Genomic DNA, 23,060 nt, shown 5'->3' on the forward strand with positions numbered 1-23,060 from the left:
TTACATTGCTTGTTTCGGTAGTACCTAGCCGCCGCGCCGCGTCATTGTACACGTCCAATGTTTTAATTGCACTGGTTTGTCCGTTACGTTTCTCTGACCTCTGCATCGATGTCGGTAACACACAAGAAAGGCCGTGTGCCGTCAGCAGGCAATGTAAACAGAAATACGTCTGGTATCGAACCTACAAATATCTATCTTTTAGAAATACAAAACTGAAGAAAAAGAACATGATGCAACGACATTTCATTAGACTTTTTTTCGAAAGCATACCGGGATATACTGTCTGTATAATTTTGGCAGCTTACACAGTTTATATCCTGTATAGAGGATAAGAGCTGTCCTACCATACTGCCCTGCGTACTTAGCATTCCTAACGATATCTCTTGCCCTTGATGAACACTCGCCGTCCATGATAACATACTGCATACTGAGACATATTAGTAAAAAGAAAAAAAAGTCTGCAGTGCGACAATGTGTCATACGGGTTTCGGAAATTTAGGAGTAAGGAACCTTAATTTTAATTTTAAAAATCAATAGCGTCAATTGCAAAGTTTACCTACATTTACCAAGCTTTCAGTCGGGATAACCCAACCTTTTTAAGAATAAAAGTAACTACCGTTTGTCCATAGTGGAAATCGTCAAGCTAAAACTAGAAATCCATAAATTATCGTCAGACTGTAAAAACGTATCTGAAACTGCCTCGGCCCCACTTCGCGACCGCGATGGGGCAGCCTCGAGTGCAGAGTTCCATTACTTTCTTAGACGCAGATTTCCTTGGCCTTCGGTGACACATAGCGTGGCCAAGTAGGCCTCAACATGGAACCTATATAATACATCCACAGCGTATCTTCCACTTAACTTGATCCTAGCATTCTCCAACAGTCCAGTGTACACATAATTACAACAAAGAGCCAAAGAAACTGGTACACCTGCCTAATATCGTGTAGGGTCCCCGTGAGCACGCAGAAGTGCCACAACACGACTTGGCATGGACTCGACTAATGTCTGAAGTAGTGCTGGAGGGAACTGACACAATGCACCCTGCACGGCTGTCCATAAGTCCGTAAGAGTACGAGGGGGTAGAGATGTCTTCCGAACAGCACGTTGCAAGGCATCACAGATATGCTCAATAATGTTCACTTCTGGGGAGTTTGGTGGCCAGTGGAAGGGTCTAAACTGAGATGAGTGCTCCAGGAGTCATCTGTAGTAATTCTGGACGTGTGGGGTGTCGCATTTTCCTGCTGGAGTTGCCCATGTCGGTTGGAATTCACAATGGACATAAATTGATGCAGGTAATCAGACAGGATGCTTACGTATATGTCACCTGTCAGAGCCGTATCAAGACGTACCAGTGGTCCTACATCACTCCAACTGCACACGCCCTACACCACTACAGAGCGTCAACCAGCTTGAACAGTCCCCTGCTGATACGAAGGGCCCATGGTGTCATGAGATGGTCTCCATAACGTCGATACAGTTTGAAACGAGACTCGTCCGACCAGGTTCATGTTTCCAGTAATCAACAGTTCAATGTCGGTGTTGATGGGTCGAGGCGAGGCCTAAAGCTTTGTAACGAGCAGTCATGAAGAGTACACGAATGGTCCTTCAGCTCGGAATCGTTGAACGATTCGTACGCTGACACTTCTTCATTGTCCAGCATTGAAATTTGCAGGAATTGGAGGAAAGGTTGCACTTCTGTCAAGTTGAACGTTTCTCTTCAGTCGTCGTTGGTCCCGTTCGTGCAGGATCTTTGTCCGGCCGCAGCGATGTCCGAGATCTGATGTTTTCCGGATTCCTGATGATCGTACGGGAGAATCCCTTCATCAATAACTCGGAGATGCTGTGTCCCAACGCTCGTGCGCAGAGTATAACTTCATGTTAAAACTCACTTAAATCTTGATAGCCTACCATTGTAGCAACAGTAACCGATTTAACAGCTGCGCCAGGCACTTGTCTTACATAAGCGTGCCGATCGTAGCGCCGTATTCTGTCTGTTCACATATCTCTGTATTTGAATACGCATGGCTATGGATGTTCATGTATGAGTGTGTTATAAAACAGAACTTAAAGTGAAATTATTACACGTATATCAAATGTGAAAATGTTATAGTCTGATATGGTTATTTCATGTTAACCTTTATGATTCATGTAGCTGAAATTTGATTGGGCCGCTAAAAAAAATTGTATCTGTAGTCATATGTGATTATAACGTTTGATGCTAGTAACGTTTTCACGTTCGCTGAAATTCTTTTTCCCGGTAACACCACTTCCTGTCTTATGCTGCCTTCTAAGGCAACCGTAAAAATTAACGGTGAGCTCTTCTTCGGGACCGTAGTCTGAATAGGGTTATTTCCTCTCTTGCTGTCACATTACAAGTGATCCTCCTCATTCTACCAATTAGGAATTAGAACGTAGGAAGTCTGAAAGATGGTAATTTGCCGTATTATACTGACCTGGAATACACTGCTTCCTTAAGCAAGATGGCGAAATTATTCACTGCCTTTAATTCACTGTACCGTTAACCTAAAACATTATGGTCGTTTTACTCTGCCTTTCAAGTTGCTGTGCTTCTTCTAGGAGGCTGTGCGTAAGTTAATTCGTTGTAAATTAAATGGCACAAATTCAGAGACTTTACTGGTCTCATACAGGTATCATTCTGTGTATGTAGACTGAAGTGGTAAGTCAAAATTCGTACTAAGACCGGGAATCCAACCCTGGACTCCTGGTTAAAGTCTCTGAAATTGTTATTTCACTTGTATAAGTACCTGCATCTGGATTTCATTCTGGATCCAGTGAATTACGTCCGATGCTGAGATGCTATTCCGGAACATGTACAGCCTCGGCAATTCTGCTCGGGTGTGAGAGGAATTAAAACTGTTCTGGGGCCACACAGAGGAAGGTGTGCCAGCGTAATTCGTGCAGTTGTGCGAATCGCTGTGCCAATGTGGCTTAGTGGCTAGTGCGCCTGCCTAGTAAGAAGGAGAACAGGGTTCGGTTTCCAGCCTTGGTACAAACTTACACACCTAAGCTTCAGTCTATATACATAAAATAGTCCGTTATGTAGATGTTCCTATAGTGCTTCAACAGCATCAGTATCAATCGTGTACGTGATAACATTATAATCATGTCTTCAGAGATTAGAAGCTTACACTACGACACGGTAACTCTCTAATTAGACATTGTTCCACTGCGGGACGGGCATAACGTGGAAGCTATTTCCAGGTACATTCACCAGGAAGTTAAACTGATACCAGTAAAAAATCCAATGTATAATCATTCGATTAACAGCGATGGTATCACCCTCGCTTCTAACTAGCTAGCATCAAGTTTTGAGACTAGAGAGACAAAACTGCTACTAACGTTTACTTACGGAAGTTGATACGTAATAAAAGGAAATATAAAAATGTGAAGCAGGGAAAAATTAGCGCTTTGTGGAATACTACAGGTATTCGATTTTCTACTGTAATCACCTCTGTGAGTAAGAAAGTACTGTACAACTGCACAAGAAGTTACACACAGACTCACACACACACATACACATACATCACGACTATGCGACAGTGAAAACGAGAGAGACAGGAAAAAGAGACATACAGCGATGGAGAACAAGCTTTCCCCGCTCTCCAACGTAAAGCACTCCATTTCCGCAGAGTTCTTAAAATTTCCGCCTGCTACTCCACTTCAGGAATCATGTTACGGACCCATAAGCAGCGTGAGCTTCTTGTACCCCTCAGAGAGCGTAACGGAAAAGACAGAAGTTCGGGTGTAGCTTCACATCAAACACCAGCGCGGAAACGTTTTATTTGTCCTGCGTTACATGTGCACGGTACCTGCCGCTGAAGTAGTGGGTCCTTTGAAGGGAGATGGAAACGACGGAGAAGGCTGGAAAAATAAACGTGTAAAAGACCAAAAAGAAAAAAGAAAAGGAAGGAGAAAGGACAGAATGTGCCCACAGCAGTAGCGACTCCTGTCGCACCGGGAGACAGTCTCCCGCACAGCGACAGAGAAAGCGAGAGAAAGAGGCAAAGATGGTGAGAGGGGGAGAGATGGAGAGAAGAGACAGAGTGTGAGAGAGAGCTGACGCAGACAATGGACAGGCAAGGATAGGTGTGCCGCGGGTTGCGGTGGAGGTAGGCGCTGCGTTGCGCAGCGCGGCAGGGTCCGCTGTGGCGCCGGTCAGCCCACGGGAGAAGCTGCGGAGACGCGATAAGACAATGAGGCCTCCGGAATGCGGCGGACGTGAAATTGAAACGGACCTCGGGCGAAACAGGCGGACGCCAGGGCCGAGTTTATCTGCGCTGCCTCACGCGCGACAACTTAGAATGCAATTTTCACACCAGGATTCCTATTTATCTTTCGCTGCGCGCACGTCAGCCTCGTTCCGCTTTCGAGCCTTTCCTCCTCGTGCTGTGCTTTGTGTAGCTACTCTTATCCGACACTTCAGTTTCCTCGTTATTCTGTCCATGCCAGGGCTGCGTCCCCTACCTGCCATTCCTCTAATACTTCACTTAACGAGGCGAGATCATTTTTAGAATATTGTTGCAGTGTTTGGTGTCATTATTATCGCGACAATAGACTTCGAAAGAAAACCCAGACAATCAGCTAGTATCAAAACGGGTACACAATAACCTAAATACTCGGAGAGCGTAAATGGGAATCACTGAAAAAACACAACTTACTCCAACCAAACGAGTATTCAAACTGATGTGTGGAAACAGTGGGACTAGAGACACATCATCAGACTTCATAACAATATCATCCTCACAATCCAAAAGACAGCAAGAGCAGATAAGTGTGAGAGCGATCTCAGAATCACCTGAAGAGTTCACACATCTAAGTTGCTGATAAAATAAATACAGAATAACGTAAAAGAAAATAAAAGCTTTGTTAGATAAGTTACCTTTGGGAGAAGCAATGGTTCCAGATAGGCAATTCTGACGTTTCAATTAATGATGGAAGCAAGGTTTAAGAAAAATCAAGACAATTTCATTGAGTTTGTCGACCTAGAAACAGCGTTCGACAATTTAAAAAATGCAAAGTATTCAAAATTTTCAGCAAAATAGAAGTGAGCTATAGGAAAAGAGGGGTGATATGCAATAAGTACATGAAACGGGAGAAAAAATAAGAACATAGGACCAAGAACGAAGTGCTTGAACTAAAAAGGGAGTACGACAAGGGTGCAGCTTTTCACTCCTATTGATCAATCTCTACATCAAAGGATGAATTATATAAGAGGAAGTTTCAGAAATTGGATTGAAATTCACTGTGAAAAGATATCACTGATGAGATGGCGACAGTGCTATCCTCAGCGTAACTGAAGAAAAATTACAGGACCTGCTGAATGGATTGAAGAGGCTCAATGAGTAAAGCATTTTACTTGAGAGAAAACCGCTAAAAACCTCACCAGTTATGTGTTAACATGAATGAGATAAACAACAAATTTATCTAGATTTACGAGGTGCATTCAAGTTCTAAGGCCTCCGATTTTTTTTCTAATGAACTACTCACCCGAAATCGATGAAACTGGCGTTACTTCTCGACGTAATCGACCAGCAGACGTACACACTTTTCACAACGCTGACGCCATGATTCCATGGCAGCGGCGACAGCTTCTTTAGGAGTCTGTTTTGACCACTGGAAAATCTCTGAGGCAATAGCAGCACGGCTGTTGGAAAAAGCCAAAAGTCACTAGGAGCCAGGTCAGGTGAGTAGGGAGCATGAGGAATCACTTCAAAGTTGTTATCACAAAGAAACTGTTGCGTAACGTTAGCTTGATGTGCGGGTGCGTTGTCTTGGTGAAACAGCACACGCGCAGCCCTTCCCGGATGTTTTTGTTGCAGTGCAGGAAGGAATTTGTTCCTCAAAACATTTTCGTAGGATGCACCTGTTACCGTAGTGCCCTTTGGAACGCAATGAGTAAGGATTACGCCCTCTCTGTCCCAGAACATGGACACCATCATTTTTTCAGCACTGGCGGTTACCCGAAAGTTTTTTGGTGGCGGTGAATCTGTGTGCTTCCATTGAGGTGACTGGTGCTTTGTTTCTAGATTTAAAAATGGCATCCACGTCTCATCCATTGTCACAACCGACGAAAAGAAAGTCCCATTCATGCTGTCGTCGTGCGTCAACATTGCTTGGCAACATGCCACATGGGCAGCCATGTGGTCGTCCGTCAGCATTCGTGGCACCCACCTGGATGACACTTTTCGCATTTTCAGGTCGTCATGCAGGATTGTGTGCACAGAACACACAGAAATGCCAACTCTGGAGGCGATCTGTTCAACAGTCATTCGGCGATCCCCCAAAACAATTCTCTCCACTTTCTCGATCATGTCGTCAGACCAGCTTATGCGAACCTGAGGTTGTTTCGGTTTGTTGTCACACGATGTTCTGCCTTCATTAAACTGTCGCACCCACGAACGCACTTTCGACACATCCATAACTCCATCACCACAAATCTCCTTCAACTGTCGATGAATTTCAATTGGTTTCACACCACACAAATTCAGAAAACGAATGATTGCACGCTGTTCAAGTAAGGACAACGTGTCGCCATTTTAAGTATTTAAAACAGTTCTCATTCTCGCCGCTGGCGGTAAAATTTCATCTGCCGTACGGTGCTGCCATCTCTGGGACGTATTGACAATGAACACGGCTTCATTTTAAAACAATGTGCATGTTTCTATCTCTTTCCAGTCCGAGAAAAAACATCGGAGGCCTTAGAACTTGAATGCACCTCGTATGACTACAGAGTAGACGATGCCTTTAGAATAAATTTTGCTACGTTGGAGGCAAAATACCACACAACGAGCGAACCAAGGAGGACATAAAAAACACCCTAGCAAAGGCTAAGTGAGCATTTCTGGCCAAAAGAAGCAGACGAGTATATAAAATAGACACTATGTGATCAAAAGTGTCCAGACACCTGGCTCAAAATGAGTTACAAGTTCCTGGCGCCCTCCATCGGTAATGCTGGAATTCAGTATCGTGTTGGCCGACCCTTAGCCTTGATGATAGTTTCCACTGTTGCAGGCATACGTTCTATCAGGTGCAGGAGGGTTTCCTGGTGGAATGGCGGCCCATTCATCACGGAGTACTGCACTGAGAAGAGGTATCGATGTAGGTCGGTGAGGCGTGGCACGAGGTCGGCATTTCAAAACATCCCAAAGGTGTTGTATAGGATTCAAATCAGACATCTGTGCAGGCCAATCCATTACAGGGATGTTATTGTAGTACAACAACTCCGCCACGGGCCGTCCATTATGAATAGATGCTTGATCGTGTTGAAAGATGCAATCGCCATCCACGAATTGCTTTCAACACTCGAAAGCAAGAAGTTGCTTAAAACATGAATGTAGGCCTGTGCTGTGGTAGTGCCACGGAAAACAACAAGGGGTGCGAGCTTCCTCCATGGAAAACACGACCACACCATAATACCACCGCTTCCGAATTTTACTGTTGTCACTATACACGTTGGCAGATGACGTTCACCGGACATTCGCCATACCCACAACATGGCATCGGATCGGCGCATTGTGTACAGTGATCAGTGACACCACACAACGTTTTTCCACTGTTCAATCGTCCAATGTTTAAGCTCCTTACACCAAGCCAGACGTCGTTTGGCATTTACCAGTGTGATGTGTGCCTTAAGAGCAGCAGCTCGACCACAAAATCGTATTTTTTCACCTCCCGCCTAATTGTCATTGTAGTTGAAGTTTGGAATTCCTGTGTGATGTTCTGGATAGATGTCTGCCTATTACACATTACGACCCTCTTCAACTGTCGAAGGTCTCTGTCAGTCAACAGACGAAGTCGGCCTGTAAGCTTCGGTGCTGTACCTGTCCCTTCCGTTTCCACTTGACTATCACATCGGAAACATTGGACCTAAGGATGTTTATGGGAGTGGGAATCTCGCCTTCAGACGTATGAAACAAGTGGCATCCAATCACCTGACCACGTTCTACTGAGGTCACTAATATGGAGTACCTGGCAGTAGGTGGCAGCACATGCACCTAATATGAAAAACGTTTGTCTTTGGGGGTGCCCGGATACTTTTGATGAAATAATGTATATGAAAATTTACCTTTGGAGCACAGCATTATATCGAAGCGAATCATGGACTCCGTGGAAACCAGAAAAGATCGCTGAAAATCAGGTAGAGCGACAAAAAATGACGAGATTCTATGTATAATCGTTAGGCAGAGGAACACTTTCAAAACTCTGACAAGAAGAAGGTAAAAAATCAGAGAAAACGTGTTAAGACATCAGGGTGTAACTTCTACGGTATTTGAATGGATCAAATAGAGGTACTCACGCTCCAGTTGATTACAAGCTATGCTCTTCACCAAACCCGTTTCATCACTCACCTGCAACAAAAGAAATTCATATAAATTTTTCACAAAACTTCAATTCAATTATTATTCAAAGTTACCAGAAAGATGGGGGAGAATGATCAGTTCGTATTCGGAAAAGGAAATCGAACGTGAAATTCCTTTGAATGTCAGACGTTGACAGGACAAATAATGATGAAGGTTAACAGGAATGTATACAATCGTTTTGTTAACGGCGAGAGGGTTTATACCGAGTTAACTGGAGTTTACTCCTGAAACCTTGAATGACGTACGTGTCGGTTGGAGGGATAGGACATTAAAAAAGAAATGCACACAACAAAAAGTGTGCTCATGAAGACTGGTGATAAGAAAACATGTGACTTGGGTGTTGGGAGAGATATCAGACACGGATGTTGTTTGCCACCAATGATTGTCAATATATATATATATATATATATATATATATATATATGCTATAAGATTAGTATCAGAAAAGTGAGAGGCATAATAGTGGGAGGAAAAAGAAAAAACACAATTACGTGGGCAGACGTCCAAGCAGTGTTGACAGAATCACAGAAAGCACTAGAATTTATTATGGGGAGGATAATAAAAGTGAGAAGAAATTGTGATTGAAGATAAATGTTGGAAAGACGGAAATGACGAGAATCAGAAAATATATGAAGATTGCTTGAAAATATCGTTGGACGGCAAGATCTTGGACCAAGTAAACTCTATTAGATACTTAGTAAGTGCAGTGACAAAATATGGAAGGTGTGGGGGATAGAGAGACAGAATGTCTATAGATGAAAGAGATTTCAAAAAGGAGAAAAGTATGTTCATATATAAAATAATTCCAATAAAACTAAAATTTTGCCAAATGCTTTGTCTCTAGTGTTGTATTACGTAGCAGCAAACCATCGACTTGTGAAAATAAAGAGGAAAGATAAATGTAGAGTTTGAAAAATGTTTGTCAAAAATGAATAACATTAAAGGGATTGAGTGAATGAATGAATAAATACTTCTACAAATAGGAAAGGGAAAGAGTCAAATGGAAACAATATCTTGGCTGGGGCATATGCAGCAAAGAGTTTCCTGCAAAGAAACCGACGGACGTATTGTAGAGAGGAGAGCGAGAGGAATAAGTGGGCTTGGACTGCTGGTAGACACTGAAGATGCATAAAGTTACCAGCAGGTTACGGGAGGGGTATGCAATAGGATAAAGTGTATAATGTCCAGTAGACACCTTCAATACACGTATACCAATGGGGACGGCATTATGAAGCAAAATAATTGTTTAGTTCATGTTTCATGTATGCCGTTCATCAGTTGGAATCAGTGACATGGGTGCGTTAAAGTGAGACCCCCCACAAAACGTAAACTTTATGGAGCATTATTAATAAAGTATTTGTCAGCATTGAAAGCTCATCAGATTAAAAATTCTATTTCAATACATGCGCGGCTTGGATTTCCTTTGCCACTTAAAGGGACGTCTTCGTGTGGTAATGATTTATGTATACTACAGATCATTAAGTATCACGTGGTTCAATTTACAAACAGATCGTTTGTTCGACAAGTTTCTCAGATTAGGAATACTTACCTGTAATAGGACCATTCTGTAGAAATCTCTGTGGTGCTCAAATCACTCTTAGAGTTATTGACTTATTTAATTTCTTTGGAGTAAACCTTAGGTAACATAATTTGTTTTTCAGTCTGGCCTCAGTTGCATGAATGTGGAAGTTTCGTTTGAATGTGAAAATATAATCAGTAACATACCTCATGGAAAGAGGGATACTCCTTGAAATAAATAGCAGTTTTGGCGATATTTTAATCATAAGACAGCAGAAAGTGTGTGAAATAGCTCTACAAACTGGTTAATTTTGTAATAAGTCCAGCGTTTCAGTTACATCAATGAATTCACAAAGAAACGAAAATATTAGTAGATTTACGGAACTGTGTAGCTAAAGCCATTAATTCAAAATTTCACCTCTTTCCTAGAGCATGAGACGTGCTAAAGTCTTGAGGAACAGCATTATTGTTTATTATAACATATCCACGCTAATCGCATTCGTCTAAACGAAGGGTGATTCACAGTCAACGTATTTGCATCACTGTAAGTGCAGTGCTAAAAATGGATAAAGAAAAAGTATGAACTCATACAAATTTAAACCCAAAAGTTGAGTTACGTTGCTCTATGATCATGTAAAGACATTAGGATTCACACAAACTGTAATCCTTAAGTTGAGTTATCGTGCTCTATGATAATGTAAAGGCATTTGTTAAAATAACATAAGAAACACAAATTAGAGAAAAGTCTGTGCAGTTACCTTCAACAGATAGCTGTAAGGATGTTATTACCGAGTTAATCACAGCCTTTTCTCGTATCCTTTTTTCTGACATTCCCTGTCTTTGCAGGGTGAGCCTGAACTCTGTTCCCTTCCATATCAATACAATTTTCTCAGTCCTTACTTTTTATTCCTCTTCTTTTTCTCTCTTGAGGCAGTATTTTCATACTTTCCTTGGTGATGAAGGGTTCTCTGTTCAGGAACATGTTTTATTACCCCTTTTGTCCTTTTCATTCTCTCGTAAGTTCAGACATGCCGCTTCCATATTCGACCAACTGTCCCCATAAAATCATCTGACGGGACATAATCTAAGTGGACTGTCCATGTTTCTCCTCCATACAGTAACATGCTTTACATGATTATTTGTACTATATCCTTGTTACCTCAGCAATTATTTCTGTACTTACCAGTGATTTCATTATTTTATAGGGTGTCTGGGCTCAGTTATCCTTGCCGAAATTAGTCTCTTACTTCAACCTTTTTATAAACTAAGATACTTATATATTTATATTTCTTCCAAGAAATGATGGTTTCCCTGTTTAACTAACTATATGTATTCGATTGACGCTCTCTCATAATTGCTGTACTGCAGTTTACTTAATGCCTCACATATGTTTGCAGTAACTTACTCGTAATGTACCAACTACCGGTTTATGAAAGTTATTTACTATATTCATTCCCAAACCCCCACACTTAACTTGACAACTGTAGAACTTCAAAGTAAAATCTGAAAACAAAAGCATATGCACATTCTCATTCCTGTATTCCTCTTATGTCCCAGATTCACCCTCACTTCTGTGCCTTGACATATACACTCCTGGAAATTGAAATAAGAACACCGTGAATTCATTATCCCAGGAAGGGGAAACTTTATTGACACATTCCTGGGGTCAGATACAACACATGATCACACTGACAGAACCACAAGCACATAGACACAGGCAACAGAGCATGCACAATGTCGGCACTAGTACAGTGTATATCCACCTTTCGCAGCAATACAGGCTGCTATTCTCCCATGGAGACGATCGTAGAGATGCTGGATGTAGTCCTGTGGAACGGCTTGCCATGCCATTTCCACCTGGCGCCTCAGTTGGACCAGCGTTCGTGCTGGACGTGCAGACCGCGTGAGACGACGCTTCATCCAGTCCCAAACATGCTCAATGGGGGACAGATCCGGAGATCTTGCTGGCCAGGGTAGTTGACTTACACCTTCTAGAGCACGTTGGGTGGCACGGGATACATGCGGACGTGCATTGTCCTGTTGGAACAGCAAGTTCCCTTCCCGGTCTAGGAATGGTAGAACGATGGGTTCGATGACGGTTTGGATGTACCGTGCACTATTCAGTGTCCCCTCGACGATCACCAGTGGTGTACGGTCAGTGTAGGAGATCGCTCCCCACACCATGATGCCGCGTGTTGGCCCTGTGTGCCTCGGTCGTATGCAGTCCTGATTGTGGCGCTCACCTGCACGGCGCCAAACACGCATACGACCATCATTGGCACCAAGGCAGAAGCGACTCTCATCGCTGAAGACGACACGTCTCCATTCGTCCCTCCATTCACACCTGTCACGACACCACTGGAGGCGGGCTGCACGATGTTGGGGCGTGAGCGGAAGACGGCCTAACGGTGTGCGGGACTGTAGCCCAGCTTCATGGACACGGTTGCGAATGGTCCTCGCCGATACCCCAGGAGCAACAGTGTCCCTAATTTGCTGGGAAGTGGCGGTGTGGTCCCCTACGGCACTGCGTAGGATCCTACGGTCTTGGCGTGCATCCGTGCGTCGCTGCGGTCCGGTCCCAGGTCGACGGGCACGTGCACCTTCCGCCGACCATTGGCGACAACATCGATGTACTGTGGAGACCTCACGCCCCACGTGTTGAGCAATTCGGCGGTATATCCACCCGGCCTCCCGCATGCCCACTATACGGCCTCGCTCAAAGTCCGTCAACTGCACATACGGTTCACGTCCACGCTGTCGCGGCATGCTACCAGTGTTAAAGACTGCGATGGAGCTCCGTATGCCACGGCAAACTGGCTGACACTGACGGCGGCGGTGCACAAATGCTGCGCAGCTAGCGCCATTCGACGGTCAACACCGCTGTTCCTGGTGTGTCCGCTGTGCCGTGCGTGTGATCATTGCTTGTACAGCCCTCTCGCAGTGTCCGGAGCAAGTATGGTGGGTCTGACACACCGGTGTCAATGTGTTCTTTTTTCCATTTCCAGGAGTGTATTTGAAATATAGTACATATCTATTCTGACCATATTTTTCTAAGAAGCTGCTCTAATCAGCGACAACAAAATGTGCATATTGTATATTCTGCACGTCAATAAATTTATCTGCGTATTATGTGTATTCCATTTTCCATTCACCTGCTTTGATATGAATATATTATCAACACACGATGAAACTGAAAATATTGTTGAAGAAGTATAATGGAAAGCAAAGAGAGAGTAGGAATGAAAATTGAATTTCAATGAGAAGAAATAAGGAGCTTAAAACTAGGCATTCTAATTCTGGAAAGGGAATGGAAGCTCAATTGAAACCAAATGGATATAGCACACTTCTTTGGTTTACCACTTGATTAAATTGTGAAAGTGTCGCAACATTTCATAATAACAACTACTCGACATTCCCAGGGGTGGTTATTGCTGTTTTCATTTCTGCATGTCGCGTCTTGCAGCGCTGGGCACAACAACCACCACCACCACCTGAGGATGTCGAACAGTTGTTTCAATAAAATAATGTGGTACTTACACAGTTTTATACGGTGTTAAACCCAGGAAGTGTATCTGCAACTGATTAGCCGAGAAAGCCTGAAAAATCACTAATCAATACGTCTTGAAAGCAGGTTATGTGATTAACATCAACAAAAGTAACGTAAGTGTAATGCAGAGTTGGCAAATCAAATTAAGTAAGGAAACGAGATAGAGAAGTAGTACAAGAGTTCTGATGTTTGGACAGCAAAATAACTGACACGGCATATGCGATGACGATAGAAAATGAAGACTGGTAACAGCAGGAAAAGGTTTCTGAAAAATATGAATTCCTTCGCAAAGAATACAACCACAAGAGTCATGAAGTATTTCTGAGGTATTTGCTGGAGTGTAACCTTGTACGGAAGTGAATTGTGGACTAAAAACTGCTCAGGTAAGACGAGGATAGTAGTGTTTGAAATGTAGTGATATTGAACAATGGTGAAAATGAATTGTGTTGATCATGAAATTAATGAGATGGTAGTGGGAAAAAAATTTATGGCACAACTTGACCAAAAGAAGGGATCGTTTGGTCGGTCTGATCTTGAAGCACCAAGGAATCGTCAGTCTGATAAAAGATGAAGGTGCTGGGGAGCACAGTCTGTAGAAGCAGGCTAAGACTTGACTATAGTAAACAGGTTCAATTGGATGTAAATTACAGTAGTTATGCAGTGATGAAGACATTTGAACTGGATACACTAGAGTGGCAGTCTGCATCAAATCAGTTTGATTCACAACAATAAAATCATCTTAGATACCTTTCTATGTAGTGGTGTTCGATACGTCGGAACTTCTCAACTTGTGTGGGTTATGTTATAAGTACAATGGATTAGCATTAGTTCAGCTAGCAAATTATTAAATTACGCATTCCTTCAACAGCGCACGTCATGTCAGGAGCAGTGAAAGGAAGAAAAACTTGTTATTTCAACATTTTTATGCTCCACTCTCATTGCTGACATTTCGTCGGAAGTAAAAACAAGTATGTCACATTATATTAAATTACCGATGAGCTTCGGGAACCGAGAGATAAAACTTTTTTTTCATGCACTTGTAGTTCAGTGTGCTACATCAGCGTGGTTATGTCACGCGCAGACTCTCTGCGTAGCGTGAGGGTGTATTGGAGAAGCGCCGGTACGCACCAGCAGCCGCTCTGACACTGAAATTAATCTGTTTGCTCTGCTGTAAATGTTTATTAGCTGGCTTTGGCTGAACAGTGTGCCGATTGGGAGAGGGGGAGCCACTGAGTGGTGCGGGCGGGGTGGGGGAGTGACGGTAAATGTGTCCATGCTCATAAACATGCTCTCCAGTACACAGGATCACGTGTTTGTCGTTGTGTGCGCAAGAGACAGAGAGAGAGGGGGACAGGAGAGAGAGAGAGAGAGAGAGAGAGAGAGAGAGAGAGAGAGAGTCGGTGGCCTAAGAGGGAACGAGCAGCAGGACCGACGATGGGAAGTGGTGAAGGTGGTAGGAAATTAGAAGATGACAGGAGAACTAGGAGATGGGCATATACTTGAAAAATATAGAACAGTCAGACAGGCGGAGAAATGACTCCAGTGATTGCCTAGTGTAGGCTGCTCGAAAAGAAAAAGGTTTTCGGCATACTCGTGACTTCACAATAGTTGAATTTTTCTGACGGACGACCCTTTCACAATACTGTGTTGGCACATGAAAGCACTGCGCACAGCGAAGTGTATAAAAGTAATTCAGCAAAGAAAGCTTTGCCTCTATTCACGAAACCGAGCAAGGTGGCGCAGTTGTTCGCACACTGGACGCGTGTTCGGGAGGACGATGGTTCAGATCTGCTCCCGACCATCAAGATTATGGTTTTCCGTGGTGTTCCAAAATCGCTCGAAGAAAATTCCGGCGTCCTCTTTTTGAAATGGAAATTCTGATTTCGTCCCCCAGTCTGGAAACAATCAGAGCTTGTGCTCCATCTTTAATGATGTTATTGCAGACAATACGTTAAACTGCAATATTCCTTCCTTTTACTTTTTCTAGTCGTGAGAGACAATACAACTTGCGCACACTTTTTGCAGCATGCCTCGACGGATCACTTCATTTTTTGCAAGCATTGTCCCATTACGACAAGAAAGGTTGTCATCAGGGGTACGAGCCGCCGAAACGCTATTGAAGCAGCTATTGTCAGACGCAAAACATCGAAGCACTCCCTCACAGGGTCGCCTACGGTTATCATCAGCCAAAGACTACCGTTAGCTACCCCGAATAGGGCGCAACAAACTGCGCCCTGTCGTTTTGGAGGCAAGAAAGTGGGTTGTGTCGACCCAAGCAGCACAGAACTTTGACCTCAAGCCGTCCATTAGGGAACAGTACAACTGCCCCGGCATCCTGTTGCACTGCACGGAGACGGTGGACAAGCGAATACCTAGAATGGAATCTGAATCAGTGTGTTCGCGCACTTTTCATCGATCGGGCCAGAATTTTTCTGGCTCGTGATGATAGTGATACTAGAACCTCAAGCAAACGGTTACATTGTTCAGCAGGGAGATACGTCAGTCGTGTTGTGGGCCGATATCAGTAATGAATGTCAGAAGTCTGCTTACACTACAGTTAGAACCAGACTGGCCTAGTGATTACTGTGAACCGCATTTAACTTCCGGTGGAGTCACACCCTCGAAGTGACTACCAGTTTTACTCAGACAATGTAATCGTATACGGGAGGACCGAAGTTCATATCTGTCCCACCACCCAGACTGGTACTCCTAAATTTTTTAAGGCGAATCCTGTAATGGTTCCTTTGATGAGTATAGGCCGAATTTTTTCGTAATCATCATTCACTTACAGTTTCCGCTTTCGTAGTCGTTGCGAAATAAAACCAAAGTATTTCTTACTGGTGTTTCCACTGCTTACAGGCCTCCACGGGCTGCTACAGTAACACAAGATCACTCGAAGCTTGCGAAATGTTAAACAGCTAGAAATTATTGGACGTCGTAATTTGTTTAATTAAAAATAATTAAATTGTAAACTTTTTGATGTGAATCATGAAAGCTATTTTTCATAATAATTTTTCTCTCAGCTGTGTTCGTTGCTTACTTCATTTAAAAACGATTTCTAAACTTTTACAGATGTCTCCTCAAACATTTATGCACAGTTCTTGAGAGGTATTTTCTCGGATGTATGTTCAGTTCAATAACCACGTCTTCTAATATGATTAATGTATGATTATACTTACGGTATTCGATTTCGATGCTTTTGCGTAAGTCCTCGAAGATGAAGCTGAAAATAGTTTCGAAATCGATTCTAAATAAAGTAATCAACGAACACATCTAAGCGAAAAATTAGTACAAAAATAGCGTTTGAGCTCCATAAAGGACTAACTTGTGCTGCAACCCATACTGTATGACGACCTGAAGCAACAAAATTTTGTTGTGACCGACACAAGTATGTATTCCGCTACATCGTATGAATTTCGTCAGCACTGGTTCGGAAAATATTGCACGTGTGTAACAACTAGCTCCTCATTCTCATGAAGTAATGAGCGCTATCGTCGAAAGATCTACAATAGATTCCATGTTTCTAGATTTCCGAAAAGCTTTATACCGTTCCTCACAAGAAGCTTCTAAACGAATAGCGTCCCTATGGAGTATCGTCTCTGCTGTACGATTGGACTCGAGATTTCCTTTCAGAAAGATCATATTCATAGTAACTGACGGCAACTCTTCGAGTAAATCAAAAGTTATATCTGGCGTTCGCAGAGGAAGTCTTATAGGCATTCTGCTAATAAATATCTATATAAATGATTTAGGAGACGATCTGAGAAGCAATCTTCGATTATTTGCAGGTCATAGTGTCAGTTACGACCTAGTAAAGTCATCAGATGATCAGAACCAATTCCATGATTTAGACAAGATATCCGTATGGTGCGAAAAACTGACAACTGACACTAAATAAAATAAAAAATTGAGGTATCTGCATGAGTACTAAAAGAGATCCGTAAAAATTTGATTATAGGATAAATCACACAAAATTTTAAGGCTGTCAATTGAACTGAATGACTAAGGATAACGATTATGAACAATTTAAACTGGTACGATCAAGTAGATAATGTTCCGGAAGTTGAACCAAAGACTGTGTGCTATTCACAGAACACCTACGAGGTGCATTATTCCACTAAAGACACTGCCTACATCACCGTTATGGGTCCTCTACTACAGTACTGCTGCGCGATATGGAATCCTTACCATATGCGATTGACGGAGGATATCGAAAACGGTAAGTGAAGGGCAGCTCCTTTTGTATTATCGCGCAATAGTGTAGAAAGTGTTACGGATGTGATGAACGAGCTGTGGTGGTAACCATTAAAGCAGAGACGTATTTCATTGCGGCAAGATCTTACCGCGAAATTTCAGTCTTCAACTTTCTCTTCCGAATGCAAAAATAGTTTCTTGACACCCATCTACATAAGGGGAAATGGTCGCTGTATTAATATGAGAGAAATCAAAGCTCCAACGGAAAGAGAAAATTATTCGTTTCCTCAGGGCGCTGTTCTAGAGTCGAACGGTAGAGAATTAGTGTGAAAGTGGCTCGGTAAACCCTCTTTAAGGCACCTAAGTGTGAATTTCAGAGTAATTATGGACATGCAGATGAATTAGCTTGTAGCTTGTTAACCATATCGTCCCTACAAAAGCAGGGAGCTGGAAACGACAAAGCCAGTACATTATAAGTTTTGACTGTAAAAACAGGTGAATATTCTATTCTTCGAACTAACTAACGTCCCTGATTTGAGTGCGAGAACCCTGTATAATATTCGCGTTCGGGTTCCACCTCGTTAACAAAAAACGCAGTGGCTATATATATATCTAACGGTATTTGAAAAAAAAAAAAAAACAAAGCGCTGATGCAGTGCGTCTCACTTGGTGAGGCAGTAACGCCGCTGTGAATAGCCCATCCCCGCACAGACGCAAGTGTTCGCCGTGGCAAGTTCAGCCGAGCGCGGCGCGCAGAGCCTGGGAGGAGCCCCTGCGCAGGTAGGCAATTTGCCGCGCACGGCCGGAAAACAACATATCGGCGGCGTGATCAATACGGGCGGCAACAGTGCCATCTCGTATCGAGCGCCAGTCAATTGTTTCTGGCAAAGGCCCGCCGCGTTGCCAGGCGACGCCAAACAAGCGCCGCTCGCCTCTGCGCCTGCCTCCAGTCCACGGATCGCGCATAATAATGGCTACGAGACGGGCAGCGCGTCCTGCACGGCTGCTGCCCACGCCCCCGCCGCCCCCAGCCGCCTCCACAGGCTCCATGCCCCACCACCGCCAGCTCCCCTCGCCTGTTGACTGATTCGATGGCGACACGAGCGCTGACGGAAATGCGCAGCGCGGCGTGAACACGTGCGAATCGCTCCGGCATCTCTTGTTTAAGGTACCTAGAATGAAAATTTAACAGCAATCTCGGTAACGAAAGGGGGAGGGCTGGCGGCACAAAAAAAATGAAGTACCCTCTCTGAATACGCTGTCCGCGAGGGGCTTGTTTCCCACAGATACGTGTATGCCAGCCGCTGGCGGGAGAGGGTGCTTCACGCTTCTCACATGTGGGATTCGTCACCCTCTATTCACATAGTCGGTACACCACATTGCCATGCCATAAATTTTACACATCTTCTTTTTCTTCCATAGAGCCAACAGCAGCACCGACAGAACCAGTCATTTATTGCCTTTGATGCAGTCCTCAACCATCTTTGTTTCGGACTTCTCTCAAAAGCGCAGTTTGATGCAGCTCTCGACCGTAGTCTGTATGATGCAGTTTCCTCCGTCTCAGCAAGATTACTGCCTCCTGCATCAATTTATTCCGCTTACCACAGTGAGGTTCTGGTGTGCCTGTATAATTTTCACTACAGTACCTGCCCTCGTTATCAAACTGACGATTTCTGGATGCCTCAGGATACGACCTATCAACCAAATCCATTATTTCCGTCAAAATGCGCCATAAATTTCTTTTCATTTCCATAAATTGTTTCATCATTAGTTATTCAGTCTATCGGTCTAATCATAGGCAGCACCATAATTCAAAAGCTTCCGTTCGCTTCTTATCTGAACACACCGAAAGGGGTGGTGCCGTGGTTAGCACACTGGACTCTCATTCGAGAGGATGACAGTTGAAACCACCACCAGGCCATCCAGATTTAGGTTTCCCGTGATTTCCCTAAATCACCCGAGCCAAATGCCGTGATGTTTCCTCTGAAAGGGTATGGCTGATTTCCGTCCCCACCATTGAAACAATCCCTGCTTTTCCTACGTCTCTAATAGCGTCGATGTCGACAGGATGTTAAACTCAATCTTCCTTCCTTCCTTTCTTCTTGTCTGAACAGTTATCGAACGTGATTCAATAGCGTACAAGTCTACATAAAAGTACCTTGGAGCCATACTTTTTAACATCAAATTTGTATTGATTGCTAACAAATTTCGCATCTTCTGGGAAGATGGTACAGACAGAGCGTCACCACGAACTGACTGTTGGGAACAGATTTCTGTGTTTAGATTTAGAGTTGGCCTGGTGTTGCGTTTACATTTTATATAGCCACTACTACAGCCATCGTCAGTAGTCGTATTTTGATGCCCAGATAACAAAGCTCGTCTACTACTTTTAACGCCCTGTTTTCTAATGTAATTCCTCCAGCATCACCTGATTCAATTCAGCTACTACCACTTTCATATTAATCCAGATAATCGTCTGCCACACAAATCCATTTTACCACTACATGTTTTTTGCTTATTACCTATTTTTCGCTGAGTAGTCTTCATAGCATTTTCTAATTTCTTCAAATCCGGCTACCAACCTTTTCCCTGACTACATGTTCAGCTATTTCCCCTTGTTTTTCTACAGTGCCGGCCCCTGTCACCGAGTGGTTCTAGGCGCTTCAGTCCGGAACCACTCGGCTGTACGGTCGGAGTTTCAATCCTCCCTCGGACATGGATGTGTGTGATGTCCTTAGGTTAGTCAGGTTTAAGTAGTTCTAAGTCTAGGGGACTGATGACCTCAGATGTTAAGTCCCATAGTGCTTAGAGCCATTTCAACCATTTCTTTCTTCATTACAGTCTGAATGACGACGGTGACTCCACCGCGTTCCCCAATGCATTCATTTGTTTTCCTCTCTGTCTTAACTAAACCACATGATGCATCTGTCTACAACATCCTAAGTGACACGCAGTTTTTTACTTTCTATTCTCATAGAAAGTTTACATGCTATTGCCATACCCCGGAAAATACCGGTGGTAATCTTATATGTATCGGTAGTTCAGTTTTGAAAATGGTATTTAGTTTATCATCAGCACATACTACAGCATTTACTATTATTTCTTTTCCCATCCGGCAGGTGAATGACTTCATCTGCCCTAGAGACAAGAAATCAACTGACTTCCTCATTTTATTGTCACCTATTGAGTTAATTTTACCCACATATAACTTACGCGGTCGATGAGGATGATCTGAATATAATTCAGTGAGCTGAAATGATACCAGTGAAAATCAGGAAATCTTAAACTTCAATGGAAATAATATTAAATGGAGTCACGTTTCTTCTGCGAATGTATATTATTTGGTTAAGATGCTTTATACATCCTGTTAACTAATTCCAACTTAATGATTATAATAAAGTGTTCATACATGTTGTATTACACGCAGTATTAGATGTGGTATTACAGGTGGAAAAACTACCGAAATTTATTTCAAATATATTTTTGAACTACACTGTACAACATAATAAGAGGCAACTGTGAGCGCAGCTAACGATATGGTACAAGTGCTATTACACAGTAGATGTGTGAGTAGTAACTGTCGTGACGAATGAAGATTCTATATGTATTTCCCTTGTGGCAGATCAAACTTCAATCCTTCACCGTATCCTTTCCTCTGACTGTCCCATTCCGGAATGGAGAACAGTCTATGTTTGTCAAGAACTAACAACGGAGAGTCCATTGACACTAAAAATCTAAAGTTACGTACAGAGGCGTACTTAAGTACCGTTATACGCACACGGAAATGGAAAATGTTGCACCATAAGCACAGTCTAAAAGTCGCAAACCTGATATTCCGTATCGTCGTGGCTCTGAGATACATTGTTCAACAATTCCTCCTTATGCTAAGCTATATCTTTTAGTTCAGAAAAATTCTGTTGTTGTAGATGAAAAAAAACTGTTCAATGGTTATTGGCTGTGTCCAATATTACTAGAATATTTTGGGTAGAGATCGCAATAAATCATCCCCGAAGGTCGTGCACGTGCAGCTTACCGCAGTCTTCTGTACTTGGCGAACGGACGGAACGCTGCCATGAGGGACATGGGAGCATCGCACAGACAGATGGGTATAGAGCAATGACTACAAAATGATGTAGTGACGAGTTGGATTCTGGATAACACTACGACAAAAAGAGTAGGCACAGGTCTTCCTGAAAGGAACTCGCCAAGAGAAGATCATAAGATTTCTCGACTAGGTCTGACGAATGGACGGATGCCAACGTCTGAATTTCGGACAGACGACAGAAGCAGCACGTCACCACAACAGCGAGGAAAAGATTGCTGGAAGCTGGTGTAAGAAGTCGTAGTTGCCACGTGGTGTCTACCGCTAACGCCATATTACAGACAAGAGAGTCTTGCATTGTTTAGGGCCACAATCGACTGGGGCACTTAGTGGCATACTGCGGTCTTCAGTATCGCCTCTATTTGTGGCAATCAGATCTCTGCTAACGTGTCCGTGGCCGACGTTGTGAAATCTGAAAACATTAAGCAGTCATTTTCGAGACGTATACCTCTGCAGTTCCTGGAATCATGGAGGGATGAGATTCTGGATACGACAATGTAGTTGTTGGAGGTAGGTTGGATGATCACAGGTATGAAGCAAGAACTATAAACCTTGTTGTCATATTAACCATGACCAGAGTACCAAAGGGCGTATTCCGGCAGGATAACGCAAGAATCCACACTGCAGTTCACTCTGCAAAAGTCGTGAGAAACGTAGGGATCCTAGACTGGCCTCCGTATTGCCATGATTTGTCACCAAGCTTGGGATGCGATAGGGTGATACGTATTCTCATATCAGCCTCCAACTAGCAAACTTCATAAACTGACATACCTTTTGCCGGTCTCGGTGGTCTAGCGGTTCTAGGCGCGCAGTCCGGAACCGCGCGACTGCTATGGTCGCAGGTTCGAATCCTGCCTCGGGCATGGATGTGTGTGATGTCCTTAGGTTAGTTAGGTTTAAGTAGTTCTAAGTTCTAGGGGACTGATGACCACAGATGTTAAGTCCCACAGTGCTCAGAGCCATTTGAACCATTTTTTGACATAGCTTTTTTTCAGGTAATGCAAGAAATTCCTGAAGACTCCCATTCACATTCACTTATTTGGTTGTTATGAGCGCTTGATGGCCTTCCACCTGGCAGATACAGCATACAAGGCGATCATTCAACAAATTTTGGCACATAGTAAATCATGATGAAATTTCTGGCAGATCCGTCTTAATCCTGGAATCTGACTGGATTACAATTGTCTTCGGTGATCAGTCCCGCTTCGAATTATGCCCTAATGACTGGCGAAGACGTGTCTGGAGACGCCCCCAGCAGCGGTAGGATGCCAGCATGACTGTTGCCCGGCGTACAGCACTACAACCGGGAGTGATGGTC

This window comes from Schistocerca cancellata, chromosome 3, assembly GCF_023864275.1.
Source record: "Schistocerca cancellata isolate TAMUIC-IGC-003103 chromosome 3, iqSchCanc2.1, whole genome shotgun sequence".
NCBI lineage: Eukaryota > Metazoa > Arthropoda > Insecta > Orthoptera > Acrididae > Schistocerca > Schistocerca cancellata.